The 10,097-nt window shown below is 34.6% G+C and overlaps 1 non-coding gene across 1 annotated transcript; it reads left to right on the top strand.

The window, feature by feature from the left end:
- Window positions 1-9,524: 9,524 nt before the first annotated feature.
- LOC113182163 (U2 spliceosomal RNA) lies at window positions 9,525-9,715 on the top strand. The gene has a single exon (XR_003300679.2). It is a non-coding gene; the product is annotated as a U2 spliceosomal RNA (small nuclear RNA).
- The last annotated feature ends 382 nt before the right edge of the window (window positions 9,716-10,097 follow it).

The raw sequence follows: 10,097 nt of genomic DNA, 5'->3' as shown, positions 1-10,097 counted from the left end.
CCTAGTGTTTTTTTGCCTTTTTGGTTTGAATAGGTCCTAAAGGGCCCAGGTTTATTCTACTATATTTGATGACTAAAAAGTCGATTGGAATATTAAAGGAAAAAATTGCTTTGTAATCATTAGAAGAATTTTTTTAAAGACAATTATTATATTTTTCTATTTAATCTCTACACATTTGTTTGTCTTGGCCACATTCAGCTTTTTGCTTTTTGGTTTCAGACAATATTTCACAATATTGACACCAGATCTTTGCTTGCCAGTTTTACTGATGATTACTGTTTACTATTTGCTACACTTTCCACTAATTAGCCATGGGAAAGTTGCAGCCAAGTTCATCAGTGTTTGAAGGGATCTTATGGCTTTACTTGTTGTCTCTCTCTGTGTTATTACAGCAAGATCCAGCTTTTGACAAATTTCCTCCTCTAAAATTTTCATAAATGCATTGAACAAAAGACCATTTGTGCTTAGATATTAAAATATGTCAAATAAGATGTTTAGAAAAGCTCCTTTAAAATCATAGGTTCTGGGGCTGGGGATGTGGCTCAAGCGGTAGCGCGCTCGCCTGGTATGCGTGCGGCTCCGGTTCGATCCTCAGCACCACATACCAACAAAGATGTTGTGTCCGCTGAGAACTAAAAAATAAATATTAAAAATTCTCTCTCTCTCTCTCTATCTCTCTCCTCTCTCACGCTCTCTTAAAAAATTTTAAAAAAATAAAATAAAATCATAGGTTCTTTTCCATATAGGATTCAATTACTACTTTTTATCTCAGACTTCTTCTTTCACATTTATCAGTCACACAGTAGATATATTAAGTGTTAATTTCTGTGATTAGCAACTCTAATGTGGCATTAAATCATGAATAAGACATGTTCAAGATCCTTGAGGAGTTTATTGTGTTATATAATATAAAACTGTCATGAATATAAACTTGATTTTCATAAACTCCTTGAATTAACTGCTGCATCAAGAGATAAATCTCCAAGAATAAGCTGCTAACAATGGTGATATAATATTGTAGGAAATGTAAGGGTGTCAGAATTAGAGGATAAGGTTTCTGCCTTTGGCTCTGTCCCTGCAGCCAATGACGACTTCAGGTAGTCATTTTGAATGAGAAGATCTGCATTTTCACAGTGGAAAGAGCTTGATAAAGTATTGGAAAGGTTAAAGGTATTGTAGCAGTTGGTCAAAACAACATTAGTCATATACTTTTTCTTTAATAATGTTGGCATACATCATAGTTGAATGCTATCACTTTCAGATGCTTCAGAGGAGAACTATCCTGTACAGAATCCTGGCCTCTCAGTGGAAAAAAGTTTAAGCTATTTTGGCCTTTCTTTGTTGTTCCAGTGATTTCAGGACTATCTCCTGACAATATTGATTTATGAGTTCCTTTTCACTTTTGTTAATATGCATGAAGAGTAAATAGGGTAATAGAAAAATAAAACCACTAGGAAAGAAGAAAAATGGAGCTTTGTAAGGTGTAGGAACTCTACATAATTTATTTCTGTGATATGTGCTAAACAGTGCCTAGCATATATATAGTCAGTTCACAGTAAAGTTTTGTTAAACAAAACAAAACAAAAAAAAGACAAAATGACCACTATTTCTACTTTAATAACTGTAATAGCTTAAAAAAAATGTTTTCTTCATTTGGACCAATGTAAAATCTACAGGACTCAGAGCTGATAATTAAATTTCAGACTAAACATTTGTTCTGCTATTTTTAAATAGCATAGGAGGAAAATAGTATTCAGAGAAATGTTATGTAAGTGGAACAGAATGACATTGGGCTCATTTTACTGCAGATACACTTGCCATAGCATGCATTGTTGAGAAAGGCAGTTATTGAGTCAGTTTTCTGGTTAGGAGAAAGCATATTACCTTTGTAAATAAAGTACAAAATACAGAAACAATGACAATTATAATAATTAAAACAATAAATTAAAATTAATTATAATAATTAAAACAATTATAATAACAGTTAATATTTTATAGCTATGTGTTAGGCATTGTTAGATATACTTTATGTGTGCAATTTTATTTATTTTGATGAGTACTGTAATACACTGGGTACTACTATTATTTTCCATTAAAGGTGAGGAAACAAAGTCACATGGAAGTTGGTAATTTGACCACAGGTATGCAGTTTTTATAAAGAACCAGAATTTGAGCCCTGACCGGGCTGATTCTAGGACCTATAATGGTAACAATCAACATGCTGCAAAATATGAAAGCATAATGTTCTTGTATTATAAGTTTACATCTAATTCTAAAAAGACAATAAAAAATATTCTCATTGCACCAAATTAATTACAGCTACTCAATATAAGATAAGCCTCATCACTATCATATCTTCCTACCTGCTCTTACCTGACGTATATAATATTCATATTTTTACCTTTCTAAGAGAAACTTTATCACAATCATAAAATTCTACCTCTAGAAACTCACAACACTGATGCTTAAGTAAGATGCTTAGGTGAACTGACTATGAATTTTATAAGTCTCCCATTACCCTGAAAGCATTCGTGATAGCTTACATCAAAATGGCCATATACAAAAAGCTTCAGAACTATGTTAGACTCACCAGTAATTAGATATTATTTTAGGTAAGTTTCTAGTTGTTTTAAGGCTGTTTCATGATTTTGAAAAATCATGATTTAATTGTCATCTTCCCAGCATTATTGGTAGAAAAAATTAATTTTAAAAATAAAGTGCATAGCTGAGTGACTACTACATTAGAAGTGTATAGTAATTGTTGATGATAATAATATCATTAATTTATCAGAAGATATACTTTTTTTTTCTAAAATGATGTTCTAAAGTGTCAAGGTCTTTTGGATCAGAATTGCCCCTCAAAAGTATATGTGTTAAAGGCCTGGTCCCTAGCACAGGGCTTTTGGAAAGTAGTGGAACCTTTAAGGGTTGTGGATTCCTGGGAGGTTGGCAGATAATTAGGGCATGCCCTTGAAGGGAATTTTGGGACCATAGTCTCTTTTTCTTACTTTTTTTCTTCCTTGCTATGAATTGGACAGGTTTTTTTTTTTTCCACAATGCACCCCTTGTCATTGCCATCTGGCATCCCACCAGAGACCTAAACACAAAGGGTGTGTGTATTCATGGACTGGAAACTCTAAAGCTATGAGGAAAAATGCTCTTCCTCTTTATAAGTTGGTTGTACTGGTAGGAAGCTGATTGATGTAGGTTCTATCTAACAGTCTGATTTATTAAACAAAGCATCTTGTAAAGGCAAAGAGGGATACATTTAGAATGAGTATATCCAGACACTAGTACTGGATTTTGAGTGACCTGGGGATGTTCTCACATGGATTTCCACAACTGCAGAAGTATCCTGGCCTTAGTTGTCTCTAAGACCATTTTTTTCTCCATCTTCCTTACTTCTATTGCCTTTTGGCTGAAATTGCCTGTTGGTGAAAATTTTGTTGTGCTTTATTCCTTAGGACATTGCTTGGAAGAATCCCCTTGTCCTCCACCTGCCTGATCTTCTGGCTGACTTCCTCTCTTTGTTCAAGTTTTCATCTAAAGAGTACCTTTTGTGGGGCAAGAAAGTAGAGTGTTGCTACTCACCCTGTATAAACCTGCCTCAGCGGCCAATCTTATTTACATCTGTATAATTAGTACCTGAAATGTTTTTATGTATCACTATGTTTACTTGATCTTGTTTTCCTTTGATAGAATGTCATCTGTACAGAAGCACAGTCCTTATCTCCCTTTCTTAAATGTATTATACCTAGATGCAAAGTAGGTTCTCAATAAATATATGTTGAATGGAAGAAAGAATATGTGTCTCAATTAACTACCCTAATATTCTAAGGTATTAACTATGAGATAAATAAGACAACAGATGTGAAAATTTCTCCTAAACTGTAAAACACATTACAAATTGCTGTCACATGAATCTTAGAATTTTCATGTTACTCACCCAGAGTAACATAGCTATCATATAGGAGAATTAGAATTCGAACCCACAAAGTCTGTCTGACTTAAAGACCTATACTTGTAAAGAGGTTGCAACAGTTCACGGACTGCTACAGAAAATGAAAAGATAATGATACCTACTCTCTTCATATAAAATCATTCTTTCCTTCATAGGTTCAAAAAGATCTCAGCCTGTCAAAACTTCTAGTGGAACAGATGGAACTCAAAATAAATGTGGTGATTTTTGCAATTTGCTTTAAGGACTTGGTATAGAATATTTAATTTTGTTTTAGTGACTGTCTCCTTTGATAACAAAAAGCTTATTCAAATCATCACTATTTACCTTTCTATGTCAGGGACTTGATAGTGAAAAGTATACAATGGATTAGAGCTACATGAATCCCCATAACTTGGCAACCAACTCTTCTACGACCTCCAGAGATAAATGTGACTCCATGGAGGCTGATTTCCATATTAGGGCATATTTGCCTGGAGTGAACTCTCCTAGGATTTCATTCGCAGCTGCTAGGAAAAAAAATGATTTTGAAGAAGCCATATGTGCATTTTATAATTGTTTCAGACCCTACTTGACAAAATTCATTTCTTTTTGTTTTCACTTTGAATATTGTTTATACAACTGGCTTATATGTGTAACAGTCCTTAGAGTCTTTTTGTGATATAATCAGAATGTAAAGTGAGCTTGAGTTTTTCCTTATTCTCTGTCAATAACATTTATGCTAATTTAGTTGTCTGTGTAGTTCCTACATATTGTTCAATACATTTTCCTTTTAAACCTAGAGCAAAATTATATTCTTATTTCATTATCAGTTACTTTATGAAGTTTGTCAGGGTCATAAAGCCACATGCTACTATTATGCCACATAGAAAATAATGACAATCTATTGGAGAAATTAAACCCTAAGGAACTTAAAAGTTTATTTTTGATCAAATATGTTGTGTAATGAAATAATCAGAATTTCATAGTAAGAAAATTCCAGCTGGATGTGTTGGCTCATGCATGTAATCCCATCAGCTTGGGAGGCTGAGGCAGGAGAATTACAAGTTCAAAGCCAGTCTCAGCAAAAAGTGAGGTGTTAGGCAACTCAGTGAGACCCTGTCCCTAAAATACAAAATAGGGCTAGGTATGTGGCTCAGTGGTCTAATACCCTTAAGTTTCAACTCTGTTACCCACCCACCCCTCCAAGAAAGTAAGAAAATCCCAATAAATATATCTGAAAATAAAATCTTCAAATCTAATGCAACACAGCTTCTCATATTTTAGAGCAACACTTATAAGGTAGAAAAAAAAAGAATGCTTGGAATTCAAGAGTAGGTTGCACATCAATAATAAAACAGGTGATTAACCTAAGGGAGAAGAGGCCATAAAATTACTTACTACTATTCTCACAAAGTGGAAGAAACATCCTATTAAAGAGTATCTCAAGTTCTTGCCATGTGGTTGGAAAGTGTGACCCATGAGAATACAGATTTCTTATAGTAGGGTCCCTGACCTAGTTAAGAGAAAGGGTATTGTATTAGGAGATGGTAATATTCTCATCACTGAAAATACTTAAGTGTGAAGGAGATGTCGGCTTAGTGGAGACGGGATAGGTAGGAATGAAATTTTTGAATTGGCAAAATGTACTTTAGATTCATGTAACAAAAGAACTGAGATGAAGACCTAGTTCTCTGGGAAAACTGTGAGTGCCTAAGCAATGTTTTACCATCTTCTGTTTCTCCTCTAGATCTAGCCAGATACTCAAGGGGAGCTACTTTCCTGTATATGCTGTATAATGTATATTTTACATTATATGATATCAAATTCCAAATAGTAAATTTAACATTACCATAAAGTAATGAGTAGTACTGAGTAGTACTTCTCTTGAAAATTTTAAGTACTGAGGAGTACTTCTTTTGAAAAATTTAAAGCTTTCCTTAGTTACCTGGGACCAGCTTGAGACAGCAGTTTCCAATATGAAAACTCATGCCAAGTAGAATGGGGCCCACACAGCCCCAAACTCATGCCAAGGGCTGTGTGGGCCCCATTCTATTTGTGTTGTTTTTTGAACTCTGTCTCTATGCAAAAGGTCAAATAGATGCCCCAGAACTTAACACAAGGTAGTTTCCTAAAGTTTCTGTGTTTGAACTCAAGCCTGGCAATTGCTTGCCACCATTTACTAGCATGTTATTCCTTTGGACAGATTGAATGAAAATTGGTTTTTGAATGGTGTGACTTGTTGATTCTCATACACATTAGACTCAGGCTCAATTTAAGCTCTGGTTTATTGATGGTCCACTGAGAAACCCTGGGCTTAAGCCATATGTGTTTTTATGTGTACATTCTCATTCATTCATACACCAATGTTGGTTAAGCCTCCAGGAAAAAGCAATTCAGGGCAACAGGCAACCTTTACCCTGTGTACTTGTGACACTGATGAATTCCTGATAGCCACATCACCCTCTGCATGGTCTCTTTGCCATGCCCTCTGCAGCAACAGAGCTGATCTTTTCCACAGACGTTGAAGACTTTTCCTCCTCATATCTAATAAGATTTTCTCATTGATATCCTCTTTTGTACCCAGTTGGTGCCATGATGTTATCCTGTCACAGGTCAGCCTTAAGCCATGCTGGATAAAGAACAGATGTTCATTGAGTAAATAAAAACATGTATTACTCAACTTGTGAATTCTTTGTCTATCCTTTCCATTGTTAGTTGTGTATGGAAAGCAAGGTTATGGTCAAAATTGAAATAAATTACATTCAAAGGAAGCCATGTTTAAGACCTAGGAGAGTTCAAGAGAATATATTATTGGATTATGCGTTAGTCTTCATTATACCGTATTAATTCCAAATAATAAGTCTAACATTACCAGAAATTGAACTGCTATTTACATTTTTCTGTTTAATCTGGATGAAACTTGCATTCATGGTCATTGTCAATAATGCATAGTAATAACTCTGGAGAAGGCCAAAGGAATATTATCCATAGTTAGTACAATGGATAATAAAACCATTATGGGACATGGTATAATTAAGTACACAGTATTAGAGAATCATAGACACAATTAATTTCATATTATTGCAATATAATCAGGTTGTATTAAACCATTGCATCATAGATGATAGCATTGCAGACTTTTTCTCAAGTATAAAGATGTGACATTAGTAAGAGATAGCAAATTTTGCAATATAGAATATAAGGGGAGAATTTATGAACTTCAAGAGGATGAGAAGGTGTTTGGAAGTTCATGTTCACTGACTGATGATCAATAAAAATGTACATTCTTTCCTACCCATTATTCTATATAATCATCAATTAACAGAGGTTTTACTAATAAATTTTAATGCAAGTGTTTATATAGACAGGAGCATCAGAGGAAAAAAGGAAATTACTTTAGGTTCTGTATATTGTAAGGGTGGCACTGATTATCTATTTAAGAAATTGGTCTGCGTACCATAAAAAGTCCTTTCTAACTCTAACAGACGGTGATTGTATATTTTTTTTATCTTTTCATAAATATGTTTGACATTATTTTATCAAACTTAATAAGAAAAAGCAAATGGAAGTAGAGTAAGTTTGATGTACAAATAAGATAAAATACTGTGGGATTGGCAAGACAAAAAAAAAACTGTATCAGATGTGAATACTATAAAGAATAACAATTGAATCTTGACTGAGTCCAGTAATTAATTTGACTACCTCACTAGCATGCAAATTATGCAAATTACTCATATATAAATGCAATATCAAGGATAAGCAAGGTCTCCAGTGAATGGAGTTTTTAGTTCCACGTGAGGACATAGCTAAACCTTGGGGATTTACCAGGAGTGCAAAATTCATCATGCTAGTGGAGCAGCCCTCAGAGATCTGTTTGTTATTCTACTTTAAGTGAGAGCCTGAGGAGAGCAGAATGTCTCTGCTGAAAAACCTTTTTTCACTGCATAATCAGAGCCACACACACTTGGATAATGGGATTCTTGCTCCATAAGTCAATATACTTGAGAGTTCCTTAGCCATGCCTGGCCATGGCCTACCATGCACATGGTGACTCACCCATTTACCAAAGCATTTTTCTTTCCAATATGGGTTCAATATATATCGAAAAATATTAAGAATTCAAATTTCCCAGGAGTTTAATCATTCCTCAAAAAAAAAAATGAAATAAGTCAACCCTACATCTTCAATCAGGGAATAATGGGCTTGATTATTATTTAAAATAAGGATCTCTGAAACCAGAATTTTTTTTCCCTTGAAGTGTAAACAACAAAGCATGAAGCATTATATTACTCAGGGGCAAAAATAGAAAAGATACAGCCATAGGCGCTGTATTCCCACGAAGGGGGTGGGACTTGTCAGAGATTTGTAGAAGAAAAGTTGAATAGTAGCCCCAGTAATGTCTCAAAACTAATTTATCAAGTTTATTAGAAAATTGGGGAGGTAGGGTACCAGGGATTCAGAAATTGTATAGCATATTGGATATATATGTGTCTTAGCATCAGACAATTTGATGTTAAACCTCATTTACTATTTATTAGCTGTGTCCTCGTAACAGAGGATCTGCCTATCATTTTGCAGCTTGTGCACTGCCCAATTCTCTTAGTGAGTGAAGATACAGCCAGTGATCTTGTTAAGAGACACTCAGGTTGATTCTTTCTGAAAGTAGGGAAGCCTTTTTTCCTCATTCCTGCAAAGATACTATGCACTATTTGATCTAATCATTTGTGTTAACCTCTCTGAGTCTCAATTTCTTCATCATAATATTCACTCTGCAGGAGTGTGAAGATTATAAATAACTTATGTAAAGAGTATCCAACAGTACAAGCACTGATTAGAGGCTGTTAGTTTAATAAGAATCTTAGTGTTCAGCAGTGTGTGTGTGTGTGTGTGTGTGAGCGCGTGTGCAGGCATGGGTGATTATACAATCGTGTCATATCTTCTAGGAGATTACAAAATATTTATGGATGGTAAAATTTACACAGTAATCATACTGGGTGGAAAAAAATACAGAGTGTCCAAGGAGATTGAGTAAAACTACCTGTCAGAGGCTGGGGCATTCTACCACACATTAAATATAACTTCTTACAGAAAGTTTTGAAAATTCTGTTTTGGAAAATGCACATTCATTATGATTAATAATATAAAAATTAATCCAGGAAAAGAAGCCTGGAGTGAAGTGCAGTAGCATGTTAACAGCATAGAAGAAACACAGTGGAGGAAATTTGGGGAGTTAAAGAACTTGGTTTAGACATTTGGTCTGCTCTGCCAGCTTCATGTTTTTTAACAAATTACCCTCTGAGCTCCCACTTTCTCAGTAAAAGTGTCTTATATAATAGAACCCATTGCATGCTTTTCCTGTAAGAATTAAATGACATTATGAATTTTATAACTATAAATCTCTATATATGCATTCCATGTGCCCTGTATGTTTTTAAACAGTTTATTGCCAATATACTGAGGTTAGGCTAGTTTTTCTATAGCTGAAGATTTGAACAAAGAACTATTCAGGCTAGGAAATGCCTGTAAGAGAAACTGATAAAACATCATTTGGGTGCTAATTTGTTGATTGTATAAGTGCATGGTGATTGCTTCTTGGTCTTTCGACTAAGATCAAGGGTAGTATATGTTCTTATCAGTTTAATATCTGATACATCCTCTATGTGAGAACAACACATTTAGTGGATTTTTGGAGCAGGGAGATGGAATAGGAGCTTGCTACATTCACTCCACTCATCGACCTGGTATTGCAGTACTTCCAGGAATGGTGTACCCCCATCCTGTTTTCCGGTTGTTGAAAGCAGGTTCGTGGGCTAGGACTGGGGCTCAGTAGCAGAGTGCTTGTCTAGCACATGTGATGCATTGGGTTTGATTCTCAGCACCATATAAAAATGAATATATAAAATAAAGTTACATCTACATGATGAAAAGATGAAAGGTAATTCCTGTTCTAGTTTCCATTTCAATATTTTCTCCTTATGTGAAGGAAATTTTAGCTTGAGATCCCTCTGGCTATATTTTCAACATTTTAATTATATAAGCATTCCTTCAAACATCTTAGGAAGAACTGTTTTTGTGAAATTTTTCTGCAAATACTTATGTAGAAACATTATGAAAGTGTAATATTTAAAATTTCTAACCTACTTTTTTGGGAAAAAAG

The sequence above is a fragment of the Urocitellus parryii genome, chromosome 4 (assembly GCF_045843805.1).
Source record: "Urocitellus parryii isolate mUroPar1 chromosome 4, mUroPar1.hap1, whole genome shotgun sequence".
Lineage (NCBI taxonomy): Eukaryota > Metazoa > Chordata > Mammalia > Rodentia > Sciuridae > Urocitellus > Urocitellus parryii.
Note: the sequence above shows the minus strand (reverse complement) of the source record. Positions and strands in the feature narration are given on the sequence as shown.